At 62.6% G+C, this 24,016-nt stretch overlaps 2 long non-coding RNA genes across 3 annotated transcripts; one reads left to right on the forward strand and one right to left on the reverse strand.

Annotated features, from left to right (window-relative positions):
• The first annotated feature begins 1,191 nt into the window (after positions 1 to 1,191).
• Positions 1,192 to 23,500, forward strand: LOC123822611. 2 transcript variants are annotated; one of them, XR_006786373.1, is made up of 4 exons: positions 1,192 to 1,728; positions 17,487 to 17,660; positions 17,877 to 17,930; positions 23,224 to 23,500. It is a non-coding gene; the product is annotated as an uncharacterized LOC123822611 (long non-coding RNA). The 2 variants fall into 2 exon arrangements; XR_006786372.1 differs by lacking the exon at positions 1,192 to 1,728 and adding an exon at positions 6,293 to 6,542.
• LOC123822613 lies at positions 6,158 to 8,202 on the reverse strand. The gene is made up of 3 exons (XR_006786374.1): positions 6,775 to 8,202; positions 6,450 to 6,524; positions 6,158 to 6,299 (listed from the first exon to the last, which is right to left on the reverse strand). It is a non-coding gene; the product is annotated as an uncharacterized LOC123822613 (long non-coding RNA).
• Positions 23,501 to 24,016: the final 516 nt, after the last annotated feature.

The following is a 24,016-nucleotide window of genomic DNA, read 5'->3' on the forward strand; positions in this document are numbered from 1 at the left end:
TTGTCGCGCGCGCACGCGCGCGCAGCTAATGGCATGGACAAAGCGCCCCCGTCTCCTCCGCGGAGGCTTAGCAGTCCCCACCCCCTACCCCCCGGTCCCGGCCCGGTTCCTTCGAGGATTCTCGGGTCCTGCCCGCTCAGAACCTCAAGAGCACGCGGGAAAACGCGAGCCGGATCCAGCCCCTTCCAGGGGTCTGCTCTCCTCCTGGGGAGATCCCCTTTCAACTCCCCGCGTTCGAAGAAAGCAAAGTTTGGGAAGTTTGGCCGAGGGGCCGAGTTAACGACCAACACAGCAAATATTTGGTTAACAGATGCCGCGACGTGCCCCGGTGCGTGCCTGTGTTTGGCTTTTCATAAAGGGTTTTCCTGGGACTTTTGTTCCGGTCACCAAAAAATCGACTTGAGTGAGAGATAACGTCTCGGAAAACAGTCCAGGGCCGCCCTCGAGCTGGCGGGCGCGGGGCTGGCGTCGCCGCGTCTGCACCGCCCCCCTCCCGGGGTGTGCGGCTCGGGTCCATCTCCCCCCCCCCACACCGTGGGGAGCCCGGGTCACCGGGGGTCCCTGCCGCTGCCCCCGCCCCCCCGCCACGCACCCAGGTGCCTGGGGCTAGCCGTCGTCCTGTGGGAATCTGCGGCCGCCCTCTCCAGCCAGCCACAAGGGCCAGCTTGTCCGGAATCAAGCTGCATCCTAATGGAACGCAGCACCACAAGCAAAACCCGAGGCCCTGGCTTGTGGGTCCCTAACAAGAAACACATTGTGCTTTTTGGCGGAAAACACGTTTGCGCGCCACGCGGATGCCTCGCGCCAAGTCCATGACTTCAGTGGGGAGGAACCCGCCCGCCCTGCAACCCCCTCCCCGCCGCCCCGCCGCGCCCCACCACCCTGCTCTGCAGCCTGGGCCGGGGCTCAGGTCAGGGCCCGGGTTGGGGCGCGCTGCGTGGACACGTGCCCTGCGCCCTGGGCGCTTGGAGTGCTGCCAGCGCGGGAATGCTAATCACTGCCTTCCAAGGTGGAGAGACTTCTGCTTTTAAAGTAGTTTGACGTCCTTCTCTGGCCCCCACCCCGTCTTTGAGGCTTCCACTCTGATACTGGCCGCCACCCCCCCCCCCCCCCCCCGCCCCCGCCGGCTCCAGGACTATTTACAGACGGCCTCCTGTCCCAGGTAGAGAGAAACCCGCGAGGGTGCTGCAAGACTGTCACGTGCCACCGCTGCCCTGTCTGCAGGCAGGTGAGCGCCGCCCCTGGGCACCCCTGGCCAGCTCTGCGGGGCAGCGGGGGCGGGGGGCACTCCTGCCCTCCTCCCAGTGCCCCTGACCCTCGAAGCCAGGAACCCTCCGTCTACTTCAGTGCCCCGCTGACCACCGCCAGGACCCCGGAGGAAAGGCCACGTGAATTCAGTCAGATGTGGGCACCTGAACCGTGCCCACTCTTCCGGCGTCTGTGTGAAGGACACAGAGACATTCCGTCCCACAGACAAAGGAGCGGCCTGGTGGGCCTCTTCACGGGAAGGTCAGACATTCACGCGGTGAAGAGTAACTGTTTACCAGCCTGCTCCCGGCTCCTGGAGTCCGCTCCTCCCTTTGACCCCGCGCCCGCACCACCCCCCTTCGGAAAGGCAGGGGCTGTCTTCCTCTTACAGGGGGAGAAGCTGAGGCACGGAGGAATGGCAGACCCCTCTGGGGCCCACACTCCCTGTGATTCTGTGTAGCTGTGTGACCTTCACCCCAGGTAGGGTATCGATTACTTTTTTATTTCGAAATTCGCTCCAGTCCCGCGGGCTGGCTCGCTCGGAGCCAGGAATGTGTCCAACACTGTGTTCTCACCTTGTCCAAAGGTCGCACCGAGTGACCGGGCCTCTGCTAACCAAAGGTCCCTCTGTGGACTTCTCAAACCTCCGTGGGCGTAAGAGTCACCGTCCCCACAGGTGGAGCCGGGCGCCCACCCGTAGAAATTCTGATTCGGGGAAGCGCCCCCTGTGCCCGCCTCCTGGGGAGGTGCTGGTGCAGCCATGCAGGGGCCGCCCCCTGAGGGGCTGGGGTGCCCTCCAGCACCCCCTCACCTCCCTGCCGCACAGTGGCTGTGCTTGCCCCCGGGGTGAGGATCTCGGACCCCTTGAGGACCCAGGCATTTGTTTTTAAAAACCTCAAGAGGACAAAGACAGTTTACCATATTTACCCCCATTTTTCCTTTTTCCCCTTCCCGCTGTCCCTGCTGTCTTTGATCGATGACCTTGCTGCTTCAAGAGCGTCCCTTAGACGGACGCTCTTCTGGGGCAGGTGGGCCGGTGGCGAGCTCTCTCTTCGTTTCCCTGCACCTGGGAAAGTCTTGTTTTCTCCCGATCCCTAGGGGCCGTTTTCGCTGGATGGAGACTTCCTGGGTGCCGTCTTTTCCTTCGGCGTTTGTGGTGCCGCACCATTTCCCCCGGCCTCCACGGCTTCCGGCGAGAAGTCTGCTGTCGCCCGAATCGCATTGTCCCCTTCGAACCCGGTGCTGCCTTCTGCCCTTCCTCCGTCTTCCGTTTTCAGAAACGTGCCCAGGCTGTACCGCGGCACGGGTTCCTTCGTGCTTTCTCCAGGCTAGGGTTCTCTCGGTGTCTCGACTCTTGTGGTTGAAGTGTTTTGCCAGATTTGGGGAGTGTTCAGCCAGTATTTCTTCACATGTTTTTTTCAGCCCCCCTCTCGTCCCTCTCCTGGGGTGCTGAGGACAGAGGACATTCAGTCTCCTGTTGCAGGCTCTCGGGCTGAGCTCGTCACGTTCGTAGCGTCCTTTCTGTTGTTCAGACGGGGCCGTCCCTCCTGTCCTGTCTTCACGTCCACTGGCACCCTCTGCTCCGCTCTCCCCTGTGCCTTCCGAGCCCAGCCAGTGCGTGTGTGTGCGTGTGCGCGCGTGTGCGCGTGTGTGCGTGCGTGTGTGTGTGTGTGCGCGTGCGTGTTTGGCTGTGGTTTTCCAGGTCTAAGATCTCCCTCTGCGTTTTTTTCATTTCTTCCCTGTCTCTGCGGAGATTTTCTGCTTCTCTTTGGTTACGTTCGTAGTCGCTCGCTGGCTTTTCTGATCGCGGCCGCAAAACCCTTACCAGTTCATGCCAGCCGCACGTCAGCTCGGGGCTGGCAGCTGTGGGCTGTCTCTTCTCATCCTCGGGGAGCTTTTCCCGGTTCTTGGTGCGGCGGGACCAGGGGTTCTGACGGAGGCCTGGCCGTGGGGAGTGCTGTGTCGCGAGAAGTGGGATCTCACTCCCGTCTTCGGTCGGAGCAGGCTTCTGCGGGCGCCACTCTGGCTGAGGGCGCGAGGGGCCTCCTGGCCGCTCCCCGTGTGGCCCACAGGCACGGCGGGGGTGGCGGCCTCTTACCTCTGGAAGGCAGAGGGTGCCCCAGCTTCTCACTCCACCCTCTCTGGGCCGCCCCGTGGGCGAGGAGGACAGAGCCTGGTTCCCGTGGGTGAGAGTGGAAGTCAAGGGTCCCGCGTGGTCTCCTGGGTGCTGCTGAAGGGGCCTCATTGGTGGCTATCAGAGGCGAAGGCTTCTGCTCACCGCTCTGCCTGCCACCAGCCCCGCAGAGGGAGGGGAGATGCGGCTGGGCGCGGCTCCCCACGTGGCCGGGGCCGCTACCCGATGGGGGCGGGGCGGGGGCAGGGCTAGGGCTGCGTTTCCTGCGCGATGCTCGGGTGGGATGGTCCCTGTCTGCAGCTTCTCGCCTCGTTCCTGCCCACTTGGCTGCCCGTTGGTGTTTGGGTGCCTGTGTCTCCGGGACCAGGCCCAGGACATACAAAGCACAATGAAAACCAGAGAAAACACCACCTCGGCGTTTCTAGGGCCCCGCAGTCGCTAGCCTGCCTGCCCTTCCCCCAACCTCCCAGAGCCTTGAGCCGTCCGTTCCACAGCCGCCATGCAGGGCTGGAGCTCTGCGCAGCGGGGCAGAGAGGGCGAAGCACATCTACTCGGCCTTGTCCAGGCCCGGGAGCCCCCACGCGGTCGCTGTCAACGGAAACAAGAGCACAGAGCAGGGACGCTGGCTTAAGAAAAATGATGCACGTTTCTCTCTTTGAAGCTGCCTAGCGCTTTCACGTTTCCCTCACGTCATCGAGTCCTGGGTGTTACAAAGTGTCACCCAGTTGACCCTGGCCAGCCCTGGCGGCCGTATGGAGGCCTCGCCAGGTCTGATGGCCGTGGGACCCTTGGCTGGACGAGGGCCTCCTCACCTTTGGCCGGAGGGTGGGTTAGAATTCTTCTGGACCAGGGTGCACTCATCCCACCAGCAGCTTTGGGGGCCTTTCCAGCCAGGGGTGCAGGAGAAATCACCCCCCTTCCACGGCAGGGTCCTGCTCCTCTGTCCTCCCGCCGTGGCAGCGCCCACTCACAGCCAGGCTGCCTGGGCACACACACGTGGGCAGGGTGCCGGGTCACAGCGAGGAGGCTTTGGTGTCTTTGTCTTCCCCGAGGGGCCTCGAATGATGCGGAAGCAGAGCAGGTGGGAGCTTGGAGGGGAGATGCAAAAACCGAGCGTCTGGGTGTCTTCCCCGGGGGGCGGGGGGGGCGTGGTCATGGGGAAGCCCCGTGAAGGGGGTTGGCCCACGGGCATATACGGTGTATGATACGTTCCTATACCTACCCCGAAGGAGGCAAGCAAGAGGAAACACGCAGGAAGCTGTTCGCATAGTTCTGTATTAACGCGTGCGTGAGCTAGTGAACAGGCAGGCAGGTCTGATGGAAACATGTCAGCAGTAAAGTGGCAAAGCTGGTTTCAGCGAGCAAAGTCTCCCGCTCACGAGCACCCAGGACCCACCTCAGCGGGGCCGGAAGACTGGTTTTCGGGGCTCAGAGACCGCGGCCAGTGTGCGCGGAGCTCCCGGTCAGGCGTCCATGCATCCGTCCGCCCGGGGAGTATTTACTGAACGCCCCCCACGCCCCAAGCAGTCCTGTGTGAGCAGAAATGATAAGTCCCCCCTCCCCCACCAGGACGCTACATCCTTGGGGGAAGAGACAGAGAAACAGAGTCGGGGTGTGGCTCACACAGGTTATTAGGTGAGGAGGCCGACGGCAGTGCAGCGGGGCGGGGGGGGGGGGGCGCTGTGCTGGGACGGAGCCGTCTGAGCGGACCCTGGACGGAGGCACGGCTCACACCACTCGGAAGGTGAGGAGGACACAGCGCAGGAGGAGAGGGGCAGGCGGGCGCTGGGCCCGCAGGCCGGGTCCGGACAAGGACCGAGGAAGGACCTGCAGCGTCAGGGGCTCCGTGGGGGGGCAGTGAGAGGCTGGGACTCGGGGAGGTTGAGTAACACGTCGGAGGGCACGGAGCTGCCGCGGGTCGGGATTGGGGGCCAAGGCGGGGACGGTGTGTCCGCTCTCTCCGCCCCTTTCTGCCGAGGACGGGACGGCACGGAGAAGAGCGGGTCTCTCGCGGAGCGGAGTGACCAGACGCGGACAGCACTGCCTCGCCTCTCGGGGCCGCACTGTCACGGAGGCGGCGGGGGTGCCTGGCTCGTCTGTTCTCGGGGGCACTGCCCGGGAGAGCCTGCCCAGAATGATCTGGAAGCTCCTGGGAAAGGTGGATGTGTAGACCCTGACCCTGGCCTGTCCCCTAAGAATCTGGGGGTGCAGTGAGGAGTAGGGCCAAGGACTTGACATTTTTCCACACAATTCCGGGGCGACCCTGGGACCCTGCTTTGAGAAACACCGCCCGGCCCCCAGCCTCCTGGCAGAGCACACGTGACCGCAGATCCTGCATTTCCGATGAGACCCCCAGGCGGGGAGTGGAGCGGCCCCTTTCTCGGGCAGCGGGGGCTCTAACTTCCGGGGACGTTGGAGGAGCTACAGGAACAAGCCACTCAGGGGCCGTTTAAAAACGTAATGATTTACCATCAAAATAAACGAGTTTGTTCACTTTAGAATGTAAGCCATACAACGCGGACATCAAGGACAAATCGGGAGAACCACCCCATTGAAGCGACCTTTGTGGGGTTTTTTTAACTTTTTTTTTTAAAGATTTTATTTTCAGAGAGGGAAGGGAGGGAGAGAGAGAGAGAGAAACGTCAATGTTCAGTTGCTGCGGGTCATGACCTACAACCCAGGCATGTGCCCTGACTGGGAATCGAACGTGCGACACTTTTGGTTCGCAGCCCGCGCTCAATCCACTGAGCTACGCCAGCCAGGTGACCTTTGCGTTTTGACGGGGGTGACGTTCTGCCTCCGTTTTTCCGCTGAATGCTCCTGTCTGTCCTCCCGCCCCTCGCTCCGGCCTCATCTCCTCCCCCGCAGGAGCAGCTCTGGCGAACACCGGGCAACCAGGCGTGGTGCTGTGTGAGAACTGGGGTGGGGAGGGGGGGTGGGTCTGCCGCGGGTGGAGGCGTCCACCCTCGTCCCTGGGTCCCTCCCAGAGGCCAGCCGCGGCCCTGCGTCTGCCCCAGCCGGCGTGGGTGACCCCCGCCCCTCCCCCGACTTCCCCCGGGGGACTCACATGACTCAGCAACCTGACTCATCCCGGGGAGCCGGGATGGTCTGTCACACCACCGACACGTGGCGAACGTTCACACTGGAGAGCAAGATCACGGTAAATCAAACACACGAGGACGGGGGGGGGGGGGGGGGGAGACAAACAAGGCCCGGATTTAAGGGCTGCCCCCAGGGGGCGGCTCCGGAGGGGGAGGGGGAGGGGCCGAGCGGGCGACCCCTCCTCTCTGAAAATAAAACCGCGGCCAGGACGAGGACAGCCCAGCCAGCCGATGTCACAGCTCCCACCGCTGCATCAGCTTTGCCTGTCTGCGGGGAGAGGGGCAGCTTACCCCAAGTGTTTAGGCTTAGCGAGCCTGGAGCTGCTTCTCCTTTCAGTGGCAGGAGAGGGAGGCCGTGGAGAGCCCGCCGTGTGTCTCCCCGCGCTGCCCCCGCGTGTCTCGGGACGGGGCTCTGCAGGCTGGGAGCCCCGCGGCCTGGCGCCCCCCGGGCAGCGTGCGGGCTCGCCCACTCGGTCCCGCAGACAGTGCAGGGCCCCCGCGTTACGCCTTCGCTTTCAGAGCGGCCTCTTTGGAGCTGCCCACTCGCGCGGCCGCCTGGGCCCGGCCGGGTGCCCCGTGCCCGGTGGTGGTGCCGCTCCCGGACGGACGGAGAGCGCGCAGGGGGGAGGCCTGGCCTTTCAGCTGGGCGTCTTCTGCCGCTGGGGCAGCCTGTGCCGCTTCGGGAAGGTTTTGCTTTTTGGGTCAAAACTCGGAGCTGGGGGACTGGAAGAGGGTCTACCTTTTTGTTTCGTCGGTTTTCGTGTCTCGCCTGTGTGCGGGCCGTTGGCAGGGCCTGGGAGTAAGGATTCAGAACCGGAGACGAGCCGGCGGAGGGGTCGTGCAGACGCGTGACCCGCCCCGAGCGGGTGGGACTGGAGGTTCCGTCTCAGGCTCCGGGCTGACCCCCGAGGCCCGTGGGCGAGGGGCGCTCCGCGGTCATCCTCGCTCCTGCCGGCCTGTTTCGGTGCTCGCTGTCGCCCCTTGGGACGTTCTCATAAAGTCAGCTCCCGAGGGCAGGGCCTCCCCCCGCTGTGCGCCCTGTACCCCGACGCCTGCAGAGGGCCTGCACTGAGCTCCGGGGGAGCGAGGGAGGCCGCCCCGGAAAAGCCGCTCTGGTGGAACGCGCTCTGCATCGCGTCGATCATTCGCCGAGTCTCGGGTCCCCCGACTCGGCAGGAAGGGGTGACGGCCGGTCCGTGAATGTTCAGAAAATGTTCGGCTGAGCCAGGAACCCCAGGCAGAAGGACGCCGAAGAGCCGGCCCCAGCGCCGAGCACGGACTTGGGTGACCGCTTGCGAGGGACTTTGACCACCTTGACCGGAAGCAAACGTGATTCAGCTCTGTGGGGGCAGGAGAAACCCGGTGATTGATTGCTTTGTAACAACGGTGATCTCACGCGGTCTGAGTTTCATTTTGTTGTTTAATTTTTAACTGGCAGTGGCGCCCCGGAGGCGGCACCTTTGGCTTTTGCCCAGTCCTTGGGCGAAGGGAAAGTCGCCCTCGATGCCCACGGCGGTGCCACGCGTGGAGAAAGCACTTCTCTGCTCTCCTCCAGAGGGCTCACCCACGAGGCCACGTGGGCGGACAGACACGCGCCTGACGCTGGCACCTGGCTCCACCCCCCACCCCTACCCCTGACATCAGATGATAGACGGTGAATAGAAGACACCCGACCAGGTCACAGGCGTGCCTGACATAAGAAGAAGCAAAAAGACCTGGATGCACAGGTCTCCTTCTCTGGAAGGCCGGCACCAGGTTGTCATGGGCTCCCTGACGCAAGTCTTCTACCTCTAGATGATTCCACGTTGGGCTCGGGGAAGCCAGGGTCCAGACACTGGCTGCTGGCTGCGCGGTGCTGCTGGACAGCGGGAGGGCCAGACCCAAAAGGCAGGGAGAGAAAAGTGCCCAGGTCCCTGGGGATTGGACCGCTGAGTATAGACGGAAGGATGGGGGAGGGGGTGAGCCTGCCGCCTCGCTCTCACCGCCCACGCAGGGTCCCCGTGGCCGGGCGGGGAAGCAGGTGCGTGGGGACCGCAGAAGGCCGAGCTGCTGCAGAATCCCTTCCCCTTGCCTTGCCCGGAGGTGCTACCCATCCAGAAATCTTAATTTGGAATGTTATCGCTGCCATTTCCAAAGGGCAGTGGGGAGCGCGTGTCCCTTTTTCATTGGTGTTAATGTCAGCGCTTTGAAAGTTCATTCCTGGGGAGCACCCTGCGATGCCCTGGAATTCCCGATTTAACACCCAATGAAAATCAGCATTTTCGGAGCGAGTCCACTAGTCCACGGTTGATCGGGGAGCTGGGAGCTGGCCCCGGCAGGGACGTGCCGCTGAGATTGGCACGAAAGTGAAGATCCTGACGTTTAGCTCCTTTGTGCCTATAAAACGGCCCTGCCGCCATTCCTACGGGCTCTTTGTCCTGGCAGGACAGGGGCGGTTCCAGCCTCGCCTTCTCGGTGCCAGGAACAGCTCTCTCCTCCTGCTTGAGGTAATGATCTTTTAAAGCAAGATCGTGGAAGTGCGGTGATTTCACTGGAGGAAAGGTCAGGAGTGACTGACGAACGTCTTTCAGGGTTCTCGAGGGTTATGAAGGTGTTAGCCCGCTTGCTCATCTCCTTTTCTGCAAAACCCCGTCCAGCTTCAATCCAAAGAAACAAGTGTGGCGGGCAGCAGTGCATTATGGGGGCATTGCAGCCCACGCGCGTGTGCGAGGAAACAAACAGGGTCACACGGCTGAGACTCTAAGCTGAACTGAGACCAGGAGATTCGGAGCCCGGGTCCGCTTCCTGAAGGGGACACACACCTAAGACAGCGTCTGTGGAGGGACCGAGCCCTCTGCTTCCTGAACACGCTGCTGGGGACCCTCAGGACGGGGGTGTGCCGAGAGGTCGGTGTTCTGGCATGGACAGGGAGTCCAACGCTGGTGCTGCACAGTTGGCCTTGCACTCTGCTTTGGCTTGAAGGCAGGGTGAGCAGAAGCTGTGGCAGGGAAGACGCAGTTGGACAGAGTGATTCTCATGCTAATCAGAGCCACCGAGCCCAGGACGGCTGGCGGCTCAGTTATGTCATTGCCACATATCTTTAAGAAGAGACTCACCAATAAACTGACATCTGTGTGCTCACTGTGGGACAGACATGTTCATTCCCTCACTCACTCACTCATTCATTCATTTATTCAACGCGAGCATCAGGGCTGTGGCAACTACTGAATAAGGCGCACAGGAAGCAAAGATGAAAGACACAAATTTGTGGGTGAGAGGGATGGACAAAGGGATATGTTGTAATGCAAAATAGTAAGTTCCAGGGGAGAGGTGAACTTGGGGCGCTAGGAGCCTGCAGCAGGGGGCTTACCCCAGCGGGGGGAGCCTGGGGCACAGGAGGCAAGAGTTCCTGGGAGGCGGACCTCGCAAGAGGGTGCGGGCAGAGTGGTGAGCCAGGCGCCTGGCTCACGGCTCACACAGTGAATCGGTGGTTCTAGGAGCAAAGTGCTGAATACCGCACCCGTGGCCTGCCACAGTGGCTGCTGCTGGAGTCCCCAGTGAAAGCAGACAGGAGACCCCCACCTCGCTCGGGCTGGATCGAGGGACAGAGCAGTTTGCTGCAAACTCGTGTCCTCAGTGTTGTATGGTCAGGCCTGCGGGACTAAACTGATTCCCTTTTACCGAACTACACCTTTTAAGTGCTTCGTTTCTTAGGGTAAGTCTTGTTTCCAATGAGCTGAAATCGGAACCTACGAGAGAACTTTGGAAAGAAGTTCACTTCCTGGCTGGGATTCGAGTCAGAAACTCCACGTAAAAGTCATCATTGTCTTGACAAGTGAAGGAGGAGTCAGTCCAGGCAGAAGAGGAAGGGGCTCGACCACAACTCGGGACGAGCGCAGGCTGGGAGTCTGCAAAGGCGGACGGAGGGCGCCGAGAGCTGGGGGGGGGGGGGGGTCCCATGTCCAGAGAGGGGTGCCCGGGGCGCCGGCTGCAAGGGACCCCGAGGGGCTCCTCGGCGCACCCGCCTGGTGGCCGCTAGTCCCATCTCTGTGCCTTTAAGGGAAAGCGCAGGGCGCCCAGAAAGCCGGCGATGCCTCCACCCTTTTCCTTTGCAACCTGCGATCTAATTCATCCCCAGATTCACCCCCATCCACGGCCTTCCGATAAGCCGCGCGTCCCGGGCAGGCGCGCTCCCCTCCGCGAGGCCCCGCCCCCTTGTGATTGCGCCTTCCGGCCCTCTGGGCGGCCGCTTCCGGCAGGATGCGCCCGCTTCCGCCCGGCCGCCCGCGCGCGCCGGGGCTGCGCCTGCGGGGGACGGCGGCTCGGGGGACGGAGGAGGAGGGCGTTGGGCGGTGTGCGCGGTGGCGGGGGGCGCCCGGAGGCCGCGGCGAGCTGCTGAGTGAGGCGCGTCCGACCCCCCGGAAGGGGCGGCACCCCCGGGCCGCCGGCCGGGACCGGGCCGGGACGGAGGAGCCCGGGGTGCCGCCTGCGTCCCCGCGTCGTGGTCTTTCCCTCCTTTGCCCCGGAGGCGAAGGGCGTTATCGGTTAAAACAACAACGAATCGTGCACAAATACCCACAGCAGCGGGCACACGCAGAGTTGCCTGTGACCCGTGAAAATGAGCCAGAAACAAAATCAGTAACAGCTGATGCCGTGTTGGTGCGGGAAACGCAGCGTGCTGGTCGCCACGGCTCTCCGCACTAACTCGGGTGTTGCACGGGAGCCGGGCTCGTCTCCATCACGGCGCTGCTGGACGCCCCCTTGGGGGCTGCACTCAGACCTTCCCCGCGGCCTCGGTCCGGGGCTGGCCCACTGCGCCCCAGCGTCGTCGGTGTGGCCCTAGCACAGGTTCACTCGCGGAGGTAAAGAGCCTCTCTCAGGCCTCCCGGGGCCCGCTGCCCGCCCCCCTTCTCCCCTTTTTATCGCACAAAACTCATCCTTCACTGACCCGCTCAAGTCTGCCCTTCGCTGTTAAGCCTTTGCAGCCCCTCCCACCCTGGGAGCGTCCCCTCCCCCGCGCTGTAGCAGCGTCCGGCTCACCTGTGCGCGAGCCCCTATGTCCCTGCGGGTGAATTTTCCTCATGCCTGCCTCTGACTTTCTCTCCAGATGGGGAACTCTTCAAGGTCGGGCACCATGCTTCACTTATTTATTTGTGTCTTGCATGCCTTTCCCAGTATGTGGTTGATGGGCGCCCACGGAGTGGTTCACATGGAATTCTTGGGTACTAAGGTGGGTTTTCTGAGTATTAATACACCGTGAGTTTGAAAAAGTAACTGGCAGTGTGTGAGTCCTGTGCTCTGTTCCGGCGCCCGTGGGACCCTCCATCGCATTTGCGTGGTCCCCTGAGCGGCCGTCTCTGGCTGGCGGCTGTGGGGTGCAGCTGGGGCGGGTAGGTGGCTGCGCCCGCGAGTACAAGCGTTTGAAAGCTGGAGAAGGTGCTCGTAGCAGGAAGTCCAGCGGCGGGCTGGGGAGGTATTTGGGAGGGCGGCCCCCATGTGGAGCTCATTCAACAAGCGCTTGCTGACCGCGTAGAGATTTGATGGATAAGTGAGGCCAGCAGTCAAAGCACAGGTGTGATGGATAGAAGGGAGGGGTGTTGGGAAAGCTGGGGCGCCCATGGGGGGGTGGGGGCGATGAGGGAATGTGGAGGCATCTTGGGGCACGGGAAGAAGGAAAGGGATGACTATGTGCCATTTCCCACAGATGTGGGTCTTCCGAGTGATCTGTCCGTGTATTTTCCTGTTAGACTCAGGTCAAGGAAAGGGGGAAGTTACGTGTCGTGGAAGGGCCATTGGTAACTCCAGCCAACATCACGCGGTCATATTTTTAGTTTTACTGCTCTGGGATATTTAAGGAAGACAACTAGGTTTTGTAGTGACACTACGGTGCACAGGCGTTTCGGCTATTAAAAGCTGAACTTCTGGAGGAGCCGTGATTTAGGAAGGTCATAAAAGGGAAAAGGCAAAGACCAAGAACACCCGCAGTAAGTCAGAGTCCAAATACGGGTCAGGCTCAACGTCATGGCCTAACGCAGCCCCATGACAGCCACCACCTCCGGGCCACGGTTCTGGGGGCCCGGGACTGGGCGAGGGCCCACGGGGTCGGAGGGTCTGGTGCCCGCGCCGAGGCCTGGCCCTTGGCTGGACTCTTTCCTCCGTGTGGCCTCCCTTTGTGGGCTCGCCCACCACCTGGCTGCCTGCTCTGAGTTTTTTGGGGGGCCGTCTGCAACCCAGGGGGCCCCATCCTCCTCGGGGGCCAGCAAGTCACCCACTAGTGAAAGTGCAGGAGCAGAAGTGTGAGGTTTCTGTCGCAGGGACACACCGTGGGACTCCTGAGGGACAGGGGTGAGGGGAGGAGGGGCGCGGGCGCTGAGTGAGGCCGGAGGAGGAGGCTGCGGAAGGGGTGTGTCTGCCCTGGAAGGACAGCCCAGAGGAGCCACGCCCTGGAGCCCCGGGCCCCTGAGGCTTGGAAAGGGGTAGCTGACCCTGTGCATTGCAGTTTCTGCAGCTGCGGGGGTGGGGGGAGTGCAGGTGGGGGGTCTCTGAAATGGTGGCAGGCCGGGGGCTATGGTGCAGGGGTCTGACCCAAGTGAGTCAAGGTTGGCTGAAACCCAGTGCTCCATGTGACCACAGGAGGACTCGGCCCGCCCCAGGTGGCCCGCCCGGTGAGGCCTGCCTTGGACCAGGCCTGTCTGGCGGAATCTGGGCTGAGGCGGAGTCTGGCGAGAAGACAGCTCTCAGGTCCCGGAAGCTGCCGCCTGCAGAGCCTGCAGAGCCTGCGGCTGACTGCTCACACCTTGCGGTGGGCACACAGCTCCAAGGAAGGGGTTGTGTTTCAGACCCTGGGGCGGCCCCCCGGGGCTCATGCCTGCCCGTGTCACACACAGGGGCAGCTCGGTCCCACCTGCTGCCGACGGGGCGCCGCTCAGGGGCCTCTCTGCACACCTGGGGCCCGCACCGGAACCTGGGACCGCGCAGGGCTGCCTGCCTGAGTGCAGGCTGAGGCGGGAGAGGGGCGGGGCCTGCATCGGGAATGAACCTGAGCAGGAGAGTGATGGGAAGTCAGGGAGCAGGGGTATTGTCCTAGATCCAGAGTCTCTTGTCATCCTGGGGAGAACCCCTGAGGCCGGGAAGGTGGTGGACTTCCCCTGCCCCTCCCTGCCGCCCAGCCCTCCTGCTGGGGGCGGGGGGAGGGTGACAGCTGTGCCGGGAGCACAGCGGGGGAGGGACAGGCCCACTTCTGATACTCACTGCGCCCCGGGCTAGGGGACAGCCAAGGTCCTGTCCTAGTCTTCCCCCTTCTTCTCCCCGCTTCCGAGTCCGCCTGCCATCGTGGAAGGGTCTGTGAGTCGCCTGTGGACACCGAGCCCTCGGACCCAAGCTCCTTCCCGACGTCCTGCAGAAAGCTGGCCCGCCGGAACGTGGGGTGTTGTTGCCGGTGGCGTGGCTGCCCTGGGCGAGGCACGCGTCGGCGGGGCCTGCTCGGGCCCTGGGCCCCCAGTGGGTGTGGGTGGCCCTGTGCGGGTGCCCCAGCTTGAGCAGCAGGCAGCAGTGTGTCCCCTTATGGAGCCCCAGTGGAGGTGCGGTGGGGCGGGTTCCTTCTGGAGGCCCGGAGGAGAATCCACCCCACCTCCTTCCTCGGCTCGCAGGGGGCACTTCTGTTCACATGGCCTCCTCCCCGCCCGAGTGTCTGGGTCCAAATTCCCCCTTTTTATGAGAGCGCCATTATATTGGATCAGGACTCACCCTAAGGACCTCACTTTAACTGTTTATCTGTGTAAAGACCCTGTCCCCAAACAAGGTCCCGCTCTGAGTTCCTGAGGGTTGGGGCTGCCATAAGAACTTGGGGGGAAACGGCGTAACGCACAGCATACCCGTAGCCCAGTGGGGCAGAGCCCAGCCAGGTGACGGCGGAGTGGGTCCCGAAAGTTCAGGATCCAGGACAGGCCCCGACTTCTAATTGGGGGAGGGATGAGAAGTGAGCTCAGAGAGTCGTGCGTCCTACTTAGGCAGGGCCGAGGGGCAGCGGGGCAGCTCTGAAGAGCCACTGGGTGGGAGCCACGGCCAGCAGATCTGGCTTCGGAGCCCACGTTCCCAGCCCTGGCTGTACCCTGCACCGGGGACTTCTGGCGCTGGCCAGACCCGGAAGGCTTTCCAGGTGCAGCAAGCCCGGCTGGGCAGCAGCAGGGAGGCTGATGGGGGTGGGCTCGGGGCCCCTAGGTAGGAGGTTTCAGCAGTTTCCTGGGTGGGCCACGTGGAGGGCCTGAGCCCAGGGCGAGACTCCGGGGACCGGAGGAGGAGGGGACCCACTTAGGAGACCTCTCTGAGGCACGCCCTGTGGGGCTCATCCTCAAGGTCTGGGCGGCGGTCCCAGAGACAATCTCATGCCCAGGTCTCTGAGGTGGGCTTCAGGTTGCCTGAGCCGCCGGCCCCCGGAGGTCAGCAGGCAGGAGCTGTCTTTTGCGACCTGCCAGGACGAGTTTCGAGGTCCTGGGCTGCCCGAACAAGGCATCGAGGTCCGGAGCTCTGGGAAGGCGTTGAAAGAGAGAACGAGGCACTCGCAAAAAGCCGGGGTCAGCTGGCCTGCATCTCAGTTGCCCTACAGTCGAAGCATGTGGCTTCCTGCACGCCTCCTGTGCGAGCCGGCCCCTCTGTGCCTCCGGCTGGTGGCCGGAGTCCGTCTCCTCCCGGGCCTGGAACTCTGCATTCAAACCGCCGTCCGCACGTGGGCACGGGACACACGCGGCCACAAGCCCAAGCACTCGGAGCAGCCCGGACGGGCCTGGGCTGTGTCAACGGGAGCGACCCTGAAGCCGCCGCATCCCGCCTGTCTGCGGGACGGCCCAGGACTGCTCGCCGTGAATGTGACGGGTATTCTTGGCTGTGCTGTGCGCAGAGCCAGGTGAGGTTATGGCAAATAGAGGAGAGAAGAGAGTATTCGTCTTTCCTTCCAAAAAGGGCTCTTAAATGTCATATCAAATCGAAGGGAATCCTTGCACGGAGCAGAACACATGTGAGTTGCCGATGACGTCCCCCTAAGAGTCCCCCCAAGAGTCCCCCCGGCCTCTCACCACCCCTCCCGTGCGATTGGCCTGGGCCAGTTGAAACAAAGTTCAAACACACTCATTAGTTGAGCAAATGTCATTTGCTGGAGTCTGAGCACAACTCATTAGCCGAGCCCCCTCTGTTCTTCGTGGGGCTGAACTTGCCCGACGGATGACAAGGCTCTCGGACAGCAAGTTCACCGGCCCCCCCCACCTCTGGGGTCGCCTCTAACGCCTGCGCAGGACCAAACATGACCAGTCCCCAGCCCTCAGGCCTCTGCATCTGGGGGGCCAGGGGAGGGAGCCAGGAGGCTGGGGGCCCCACCGCAGTGCGATGAGACCTTGGGGGGCGGGGGGTGGCGGGTGATAAACATGTGCCCCGCCCCCCAGGGCAGGCGCCTGTGCGGGGAGCTTGTGTAAGGTTCTGAGATACCTCTGGGGCCTGGGGCGGGCTGGGGGGGCAGGGGAGGAAAAGTGGGTGTGTCGGAGAGGGGCACACCTTGGCTGACCGTCCCGAGGCAGCCCAGGACTTCATGTCCTTGCCAGCCCCGATCCGGAGGAGGCCCTGATGGCGCGCAGCGGTCGCCCACCGCGTGGGGGGCGAACGGACTCGGAATGAGCAGTGACTGGGGAACCGGCTGGACCCGGCCTCCAGCCTTGTTCGCGGGTGACCCCGGGCAGGGGCCCCGGAGCTCGCGGCACAGATGGGCAGGGGAGGCCCTGTGTCCTGTCCCTGGGCACGCCACCCCCACCTGTGTGCGCGCCTATTTCAGGTCTCACCGAGTCTGTCCCATTCCTCGCACCCCGAGAACCAGCTTTGGGGGAGTTCGCGATGAAACAGCGTCAGCAGCCATGAGCATGTACGATATCCCCCCTAACCGATGTTTCGGATAGTCCTGTGTGGTGTAGAAGAAAAGGCAGATGGAATTAAGAAATCACGAAAAAACATTAAAAGCTTGGAGGACACACCCAGCATTGGCTCTGCAGGGCTCCCTCCTGGGTGAAGGGACCGGCGGATCCTCGCGCCCGTGGGCAGCAGGGCGCCCCGGAGGGCGAGAGCTGTAAATCAGAGCAGCCTGGCATTATCTGGTTTCCTCTCTGGCGGTAAAAGCCAGACCAGATGTCACCAGAGAGGCCAGAAGGGGCTTCACCCACCGCGAGGGGCTTTCTTGCCCTCCGTCACAGGAAGTGCCTTGAAATGCTAATGCAAGCAGTTGGCGTTGCCCGGGTTCGCATGGCCATGGTGGGAAATAGCCCGGATCCCAACAAAACCTTTTGTTATTAATCAGGAAAATCTGGTCTCCTGAAGCAGAAAAGAGCTGGAAATTAGCAAGGCCACTGGCCACGAGGCCCCCGGGAGCCGGGAACGCAGGAGCAGATTCCGGCGCTTTGCAGAGAGACGTGGGGTGGGCCTCGCTGGATTTCCACGAGCCCCCCCGCCCTGTACCGCCCCCCCCCCCAGCCTCTGAGCACAAAGGGAGGGGGCATCTCTCCGTCTCTGTGCTTGAAAGTCGTGTGTTTTCTTCTTCAGCAATTTCAAGAAGCCGGCGAGAAGCACACCCATTAACAGCATGCTAATGAAGCGTGCTAAGAAAAGAAAGCTAAGCACCACAAAATCAGAGTGGAGCATTTTGCTTGGCTAATGGGCTTGATTATGAGATTTTACAGGCCCTTTTATAAACTTGAATTTTATTTTGTGCTGGGGAAACAGGAAATTTCTGTTTGGTTTTAAACATACATGAGCACACCACCAATATTCCTAATTTAAAGCCGTGAGCGTACCAGCAGCAGGCTGGAGGCGGCAGGGAGGAAGGGGACCAACAGCCCCCCCCCCCCACTCCCTGTCGTTCATGCGTGTGGCTCTCCCCCTCTGACCCCCTCGGGAAGTGGAGGAGTCCGAGGCGGCACAGCCCTCCTGGGGTGCCTCTGCCTTTCCCCACCCCTGTGTTCTCCTAATGATGTCCGCCCTTCTTCCTTCAGGAGCAGGTGTGCCCACCTTGCCACAGCTGGAGCAGGTAACTCTGTCACGGGGGCCAGCTTCTGCCTGGTGGGAGACTTGGCAGCATCCCTGGCTGTACCCGCCCGGTGCCGATAGGAGCCCGCGCCCCTGGTGAACATCCAGAAAGTCTCCAGCGTTAAATCGCCCCGAACCAGGTACATCACCTGCCTGGGGGTGATGGGAACCGCCTCTAAGTGCCCAGTGGCCGGCCTGATGTGGGGCATGGGGTGGACACGTGCTTCTGCGATGGTGGGACCCAGAGCTTGGTCAAGGTCGGACAGGTCATTACAAGCAGTGGGTTGGTGTCTACGTCCAGTCTCCCTCCACACCCACCCCATGACACCCAACGTTCGCCTCCCCCCGTCTTCTAGCCCACAGGCCGGAGGGGGACAAGCAGAGGGAAGAAGCCAGGAGTGGCCGCTCAGGTACGTGCCTTGTTCTGAGGGCTGTGGGTACCCTCCCCGGGGCACCCTGAGCCCTCATGGGGCAGAGATGCGGCTGCCGTTGGGTGCCCAGTCGAACCTCCGGAAAGATTTCAGATGAGGCTTCGCTGGTCTTTGAGTGGCGCTCCATCACCCTGTGGAGACCCCTCGCTTTGGGGAGCAGCGAGTGGACGAAAAGTCGCCCATCTGGAGGGTGATAAGCATTCACCTGTGACAAACGTCTCCGGCACACCTTGTGTTCACCTTTCAACAGAAAGCGAACTTTGAGAAGAATCTGCTGTGGGGAATTTATTTAACTGTGTCCCGGACCACCCTCCCACTCTCCGTCCGGGGTTGGTCTAGGCCGGTGCAGCCCAGAGAAAACACGGGGTCCCCGGGACCGGTGGCCTCCTGCAGGCAGCGAGGAAGTGTCGTGGTCACCCCACAAAGTTTATTCACTTTGGCAGGAGCCTGGTGAGAGGGCCGAGGTAGCGTAGGGAACCAGGAACGCCAGCACATCGGGGAGTGGCCCCTCTGTGCTGATGATGGCAGCAGCAGAGAGCAGCGACTGGCACGGGGGGGGGGCGCGGGGGGGGGAGAGAGGACGCAGAGACAGAGGGGTGGGCAGGCGTGTCTGGCCCCCCTCCCCCCCACAGGGTGCTGTGGAGCACACTTCTGGTCAGGGGTCAGGGTCTCGTCCCCAGGGAGGCAGGGGTGAGCGGTAACTGGCCCCCTGTGCAATGCCCCCCCCCGCCCCCAACCACGCTCACCTTATGCGGAGGGGACAGGGGACTCCCTGTCTGACCGCCCCCTCCCCTGCAACAGCCCCATTCTGGGACTCGACATGCCCATTGCCATCACCTGGGAGGCCGGCCACTGCAGGGACGGAATCAAACGTTGGGGACAAGCTGGATCCCAGGGGACAGCTCCGACGTTGCTTCTGAGGGACAAAAGCACTTTGCATTTGAGTCCTTCAACTTCCCAGGGAGTTCTTGGAACTCAGCGTGTAGGTGGGTCAGGGCCAGAGGGAGAAGCAGGCGCCAGCCGGCCCCCTTTCTGGCCTGGTTCCTGCAGGGCCTCGGCCTCGCAGGCAGACGCAGCGGCCTGGTTAGCGCCGGCCCCTTAGCACCTCTCCCGGGCTCCCTGCCGCCCCCACCCCTCCCCCGAGTGCTGAGAACACCCCGCTCAAAAGCAACTTCGTTTCCTCCGCAGGCACGGAAAAAGCTGCTGGTGTTGGAAGCAGCAGCATATCCTCCTAGACGGAGGTTTCGCCTCGTAGGGGGGCGAGCAAGGAGCAGAAAAAGGTTCCATTATAAACACCTTAAAAATAGACAACAAAGGGGACGCTGGCGGGAGCCGGCTCCGGCGGGCAGCCGGGGAGGGGGGGGCTTTGTGCCGAGTTCAAAGCCCCGAGTGAAAGCTAACGAGGACCATTGTGTTTGGGCAGAAGACAGCGCGGCGGAGCGCCTGTCGGAAAGGGGTGTTGGGTTACCGGCCTGGGGCTCCTGCAGCTTTGAAAAGGCAGCCCTCGGAGCCCCCGAGGCTGTGGAGGTGTCCGTTTTCTGGGGACGGTTTCTAGGGGACCCTTTCCGGGGGGTGTCTCCTGGGGATCACGCAGGGTGTGTGGTCTGTCCCCGCAGCGAAGGAGCTCGTGGGGGTGGGGGGGGGGGGGCAGGGGCGGTGGGGGGCAGCAGTGACTGCCGGCGTCCGGGACAGTCAGCATAGCGGTGGGGCTGGCACCGTCACCGCTTGGGGGGACTGAGAGGCTGCAGGGTTGGGCGTCAGGAGAGCGCACGCACGGACTCGGGGTGAAGCCAGCGCTGCCGGCGCCCTTTCCCGTGCGTCTGGGGGCTCCACCCGTCAGTTTTTGGATGCTCAGCCCGGGAGCACGGGACGAAGTCGGGGGGGGGGCTGCTGTGACTTCGCACGCGTCCCGGGGTGCGTGGTGGCACGGGTCAGCTCTCAGGGCCTGCCTTGGCCTCCGAAAATGCCCACCGCAGCTGGGAATCCAGGGACCCAGCCACGGAGGCCACGTGCAGACATCCCTGGGGGAGCCTTTCTGTGCTCTGGGGACCCCCCGGGTCAGGCCCCCTGCGGGAATGTCCTTCCTCCTCCCTTCTCGGGGGCCTGGACACCCGCTGGCCTCTGCCAGGGGCGCCCAGGGGAAGCCTTTCTCTGCCCCCGCTGCCCAGTGTTGGGGGGTTGCTGTGTGTGTGTTATGTTCTCTCAGTGCCCATCCGCGGAGGGAGGAGGGCGACAGCAAGAACAAAGTCTGTTGCCACAAAACCGCACCACCCAGCCCTGCCCGGGGACACCCCACGCGACTGTGGGGGCGCACTAGGGACAAGCGTCAGGGAGTAGGACGTGGCTGATGTTGAGTGAATGACCCTGACGGACACCCGGTAGGTGGGCACGCGGTAGGTGGACACCCGGTAGGCGGCCCTGCGGCAGGCGGCCCCACGGAGGGTTTTCCGGATAACGAGCCCCGAGCTCTTTGCATCGGCTGACGGAGTTCCCCGTGGGCTCATTCTCATTGATCTTCTAAAAGCCCCCAGTGTCCTTCGCGCGAACAGCAGTCCCGGAGGCGGGCCCGCAGGGACCACAGACACGGAGAAGACATTTGAGGAATGCGAGGGAGGAAGCTGCCGCCAGGGGAAGGGTTTGGGCCGTGCTGTCTCAGGCCCTGAATGTCAGACACGGGGGGTGGGGGGGGGCAGGGACAAGGTGGGGTGGGCGTAGGTGCACTCAGACGGGTGCAGGGAGACCCTGGAGGCCCAGGGTGTGTGAGTGCGGAGGTCGCAGGGAGTGTGGAAGGCGGGACGGTTGGCGGGTCCTGGTTCCCGGGCACGGGATTCTCCACCACGGGGGAGCCCACAAGGGCTCAGAGCACCCTGTGGCATTTCCGGAACAAGGTCGGTTTCAGTCACCCGTGGGAAGTAGGTTACTGTCAAGGCTCTGGCCTGAGGTCCCAGGCTGGGGCTGCTGCTGAGCCCCCGAGGGTGGGGGCCCAGTGGGGGCCTGGTCTGCACCCTCGGAGGTGAGAGCTGGGAGGGGTCTGGGAGAGGCGGGGCGCGGGGGGACCACTTTCTCCCTGTAACCAGCTGTTGAAACTGGAAAAGACACCGGCGTTTGGGCCGCCTGTCACTCCCAAACCCAATAAACCTGAGCAGAGACAGGGATGGAACCTTTATGGGCGCTTTATTCAGATGGCCAGCGATCTGAGAAGATGGCGGGTGCACACCCTAACAGACCATCTTGTCTTTTCTTTCCAGGCCAAGGCTTTGATAGCGGGGTAAACAAGGTGTGGTGAGGGGCTTTGAAATTCAGGGAGGAGTTAATTGGATTAAACAAAAACCAAGTCCAGGCATTCTTGCCCTGGATGGTGGTCTTAGGCTGCTCCCCAGGCGTGGTCTGGTGGGTGTCTCCCCCTGGAGCACAACGGCTTAGATATCTTCTTGAATTGCTTGCCCTTCCCCCGAGGAACAAAGGTGGGGCTGCTTGTGGTGTCCTGGAGTCAGGGCGGGTGGTCCTCCAGTTCCCGGAACAAAGCTTTTACCTGCATTGATTGCTAAGCTTCATAGCTATCACTTAAACTAAAATTTTCCGACTCTTAAGCCCCCTGTCACTGTCAGCCCCAGCCCTGCGCACTCCTCGGGGCTCCCCCAGTGGTCTGTGGGCCTCCGTGGTGCCTGGCCGTGCTCGGCCGGCAGCCTCTGGTTGGAACTGGGCGAGTCCTTTGAGGACCGAGGGCCCCACGGCACCTCTGGCCCAGCCACCTGGCTGTGAGCTGGGGTGTCCCCTCCCCCGGAGACGTGTCTGCATGGCTCCAGAGCAGCTAACACGCAGGTCCCTGAGCGCTCAGGGTCCGCGCATCTTCTGTTTCTGTCCGTCCTCACCACAGCCCCACGAGTGGATGTTAGTACTTCCCAGAGGAGGAGGCACTGGGGCTCGGGCCGCTGAGGGGACTCGTCCACGGTCTGCAGTGCGGCCAGTGGGCAGCTAGTGGGGACATGGGCCGGACCCCAGACCCGAGCTCTTGGGGACCCTGCTCTGTGCCCGGGGCTGTGTTGGGGGGTTGGGTGGGATGATCGGGGAGGAACTGCGCTTTGTCTAAGCTCGTGCTTCTTCACTGTGTAAGGACCGATGATGTTTCAAGACAGTCGTGATCCTTTATAAAGCGCCACGTTTGCCAGCGATTCCTTAATTTTAAAAGCATGTAAATTAGCTGAGATTCCGGGTTTCGTCTGGGATGTTCCCACCCTCACTCTGATCCGTGTGCAGGAGAGAGCTGTCTCAAACGTGTGCCTTTGCAAGAGCAGGTTGAGGAGTCTGTGCCAGGAGGTGGCTGGGTTCCACCTCCCTGGGGTGGGGGGTCGTTATCCTAGAGATAGGGAAACCCAGGCTCCAGCAGAAGCGGCACTGGTGTCCTGGGCACAGCTGTGTCTTCGCCGAGGGAATGTTCAGTCCTGACCCCCGGGTCCGAGAGAGGCCTGCCCGCAGGGAAACTGGGACAGACAGTGGGGCGCACCGGTGAGCAGCTTGCAGCCGGGGAAAGAAGGTCACCTCCCTGGAGACGACGTCGAGGTCTCGACTTCAGGGCCAGAAAAAGCAGCAGAACCAGGCGGGCGCCCCCAGGACCAGCTGCGATGACTAGGCCCCCGGCCCTGACGCCCACCGACCAGCAGAGACCCTGACCCTGAGAGAGCACCCCCCGAAAAGCCAATGCGTATTCTGCTGAAACGGTCCCCTGAGATCCCCCTGTAAGAGCGAGAGAAAGACACTCAAGACAAAAGGCCCAGCGCCCGGGGAACACGCCCATGGTTCTCCCTCCCTCTTCTCTCCCCCGACAGGCGTGCGTCTCCTGAACTCTAAGGGTCCCCACGATACTGGCAGCCAGGGGAGCAGTGGGCAGTGGCCAGTGGCAGCTCGTCCTGGGCTGACCCCCCACACCTGTCCCCAAGGCCCCCTTCTTTCTGACTTCCCAGTGAGCTGAGGCGGCCCTGAGTGGGCTCTCCTGTCGCTTCCTCTGTGCTAAGCCCTTCCTGGCGTCACTGTCCCCAGCTGCGGTGAATGCACCCCATTGTCCCCTGGACTGGTGCTGCGAGATCCTTCCTGCGCGAAGTCAGGAACCCACACGTGACAGCTGGCCCTGGGCAGTCCCGCTCCGGGCTGGGCCCCTGTCCGGTGACAGGTACCTGCGGATGTGACTGTATTTGGTCAAACCATGTTGGCAGCTACAGTTGGATTAAGGTGAGGTCACAGGGGTGGGCTTAATCAATGATCGGTGTCCTTGTAGCCTGGGGCCATTTGGACGGATGTGCAGAGAAGAATCTGGGAGAGCGTGCGTGACCGTGGAGGCAGAGATCGGAGGGCTGTGCCTGCCGACACCTTGACCGTGGACTTCGGGACACCAGCCTGGGGGGCGGCAAACCGCTGTGCTGGAGACCGGTCCTTCCTCTCTTTTTCCCCTCCCTCCCCACTCTGAAAATGAGTGAAATCATTAAAAAATAAAATAAATAAATAAATAAATAAAGGTTAAGCCCTGGCTGGCATAGCTCAGTGGACTGAGCGCGGGCTGCAAACCAAAGTGTCACAGGTTCGATTCCCAGTCAGGGCACATGCTTGGGTTGCAGGCCACGACCCCCAGCGACCGCACATTGATGTTTCTCTCTCTCTCTCTCTCTCTTTCTCCCTCCCTTCCCTCTCTAAAAATAAATAAATAAAATCTAAAAAAAAAAAGGTTAAAAAGAAAAGGAAATCCAGGCCCCCCCCTCAGCACCCAGAGGCACTGCAGCGGGCGGGGCGGGGGAGGGGAGGAAGGTGACCTGGATGGTGTGGGCTGACGGGTGCCCAGGCAGGGGTGAGGGTGCCGGGGAGGAACCGACTGCATCTGTGAGGGGGAGGGTGGGGAGAGGAGGCCCCGGGAGGAGCCGGGCTGCTGAGGGGTGGGGGTGGCCCCAGGCCCAGGGCAGGCGGGCTGCAGCCGGCCTTGCTGGCGCAGAAGCGCACGTGGCTCCCGCTGGTGAGTGACCGCAGGGGCGAGAAACGTGGTGCTGCCACTGCCCCGCACGCAGGGTCCGAGGGCGCTG

The sequence above is a fragment of the Phyllostomus hastatus genome, unplaced genomic scaffold (genome assembly GCF_019186645.2).
Source record: "Phyllostomus hastatus isolate PE091 unplaced genomic scaffold, TTU_PhHast_1.1 phas_contig_402, whole genome shotgun sequence".
Classification (NCBI taxonomy): domain Eukaryota; kingdom Metazoa; phylum Chordata; class Mammalia; order Chiroptera; family Phyllostomidae; genus Phyllostomus; species Phyllostomus hastatus.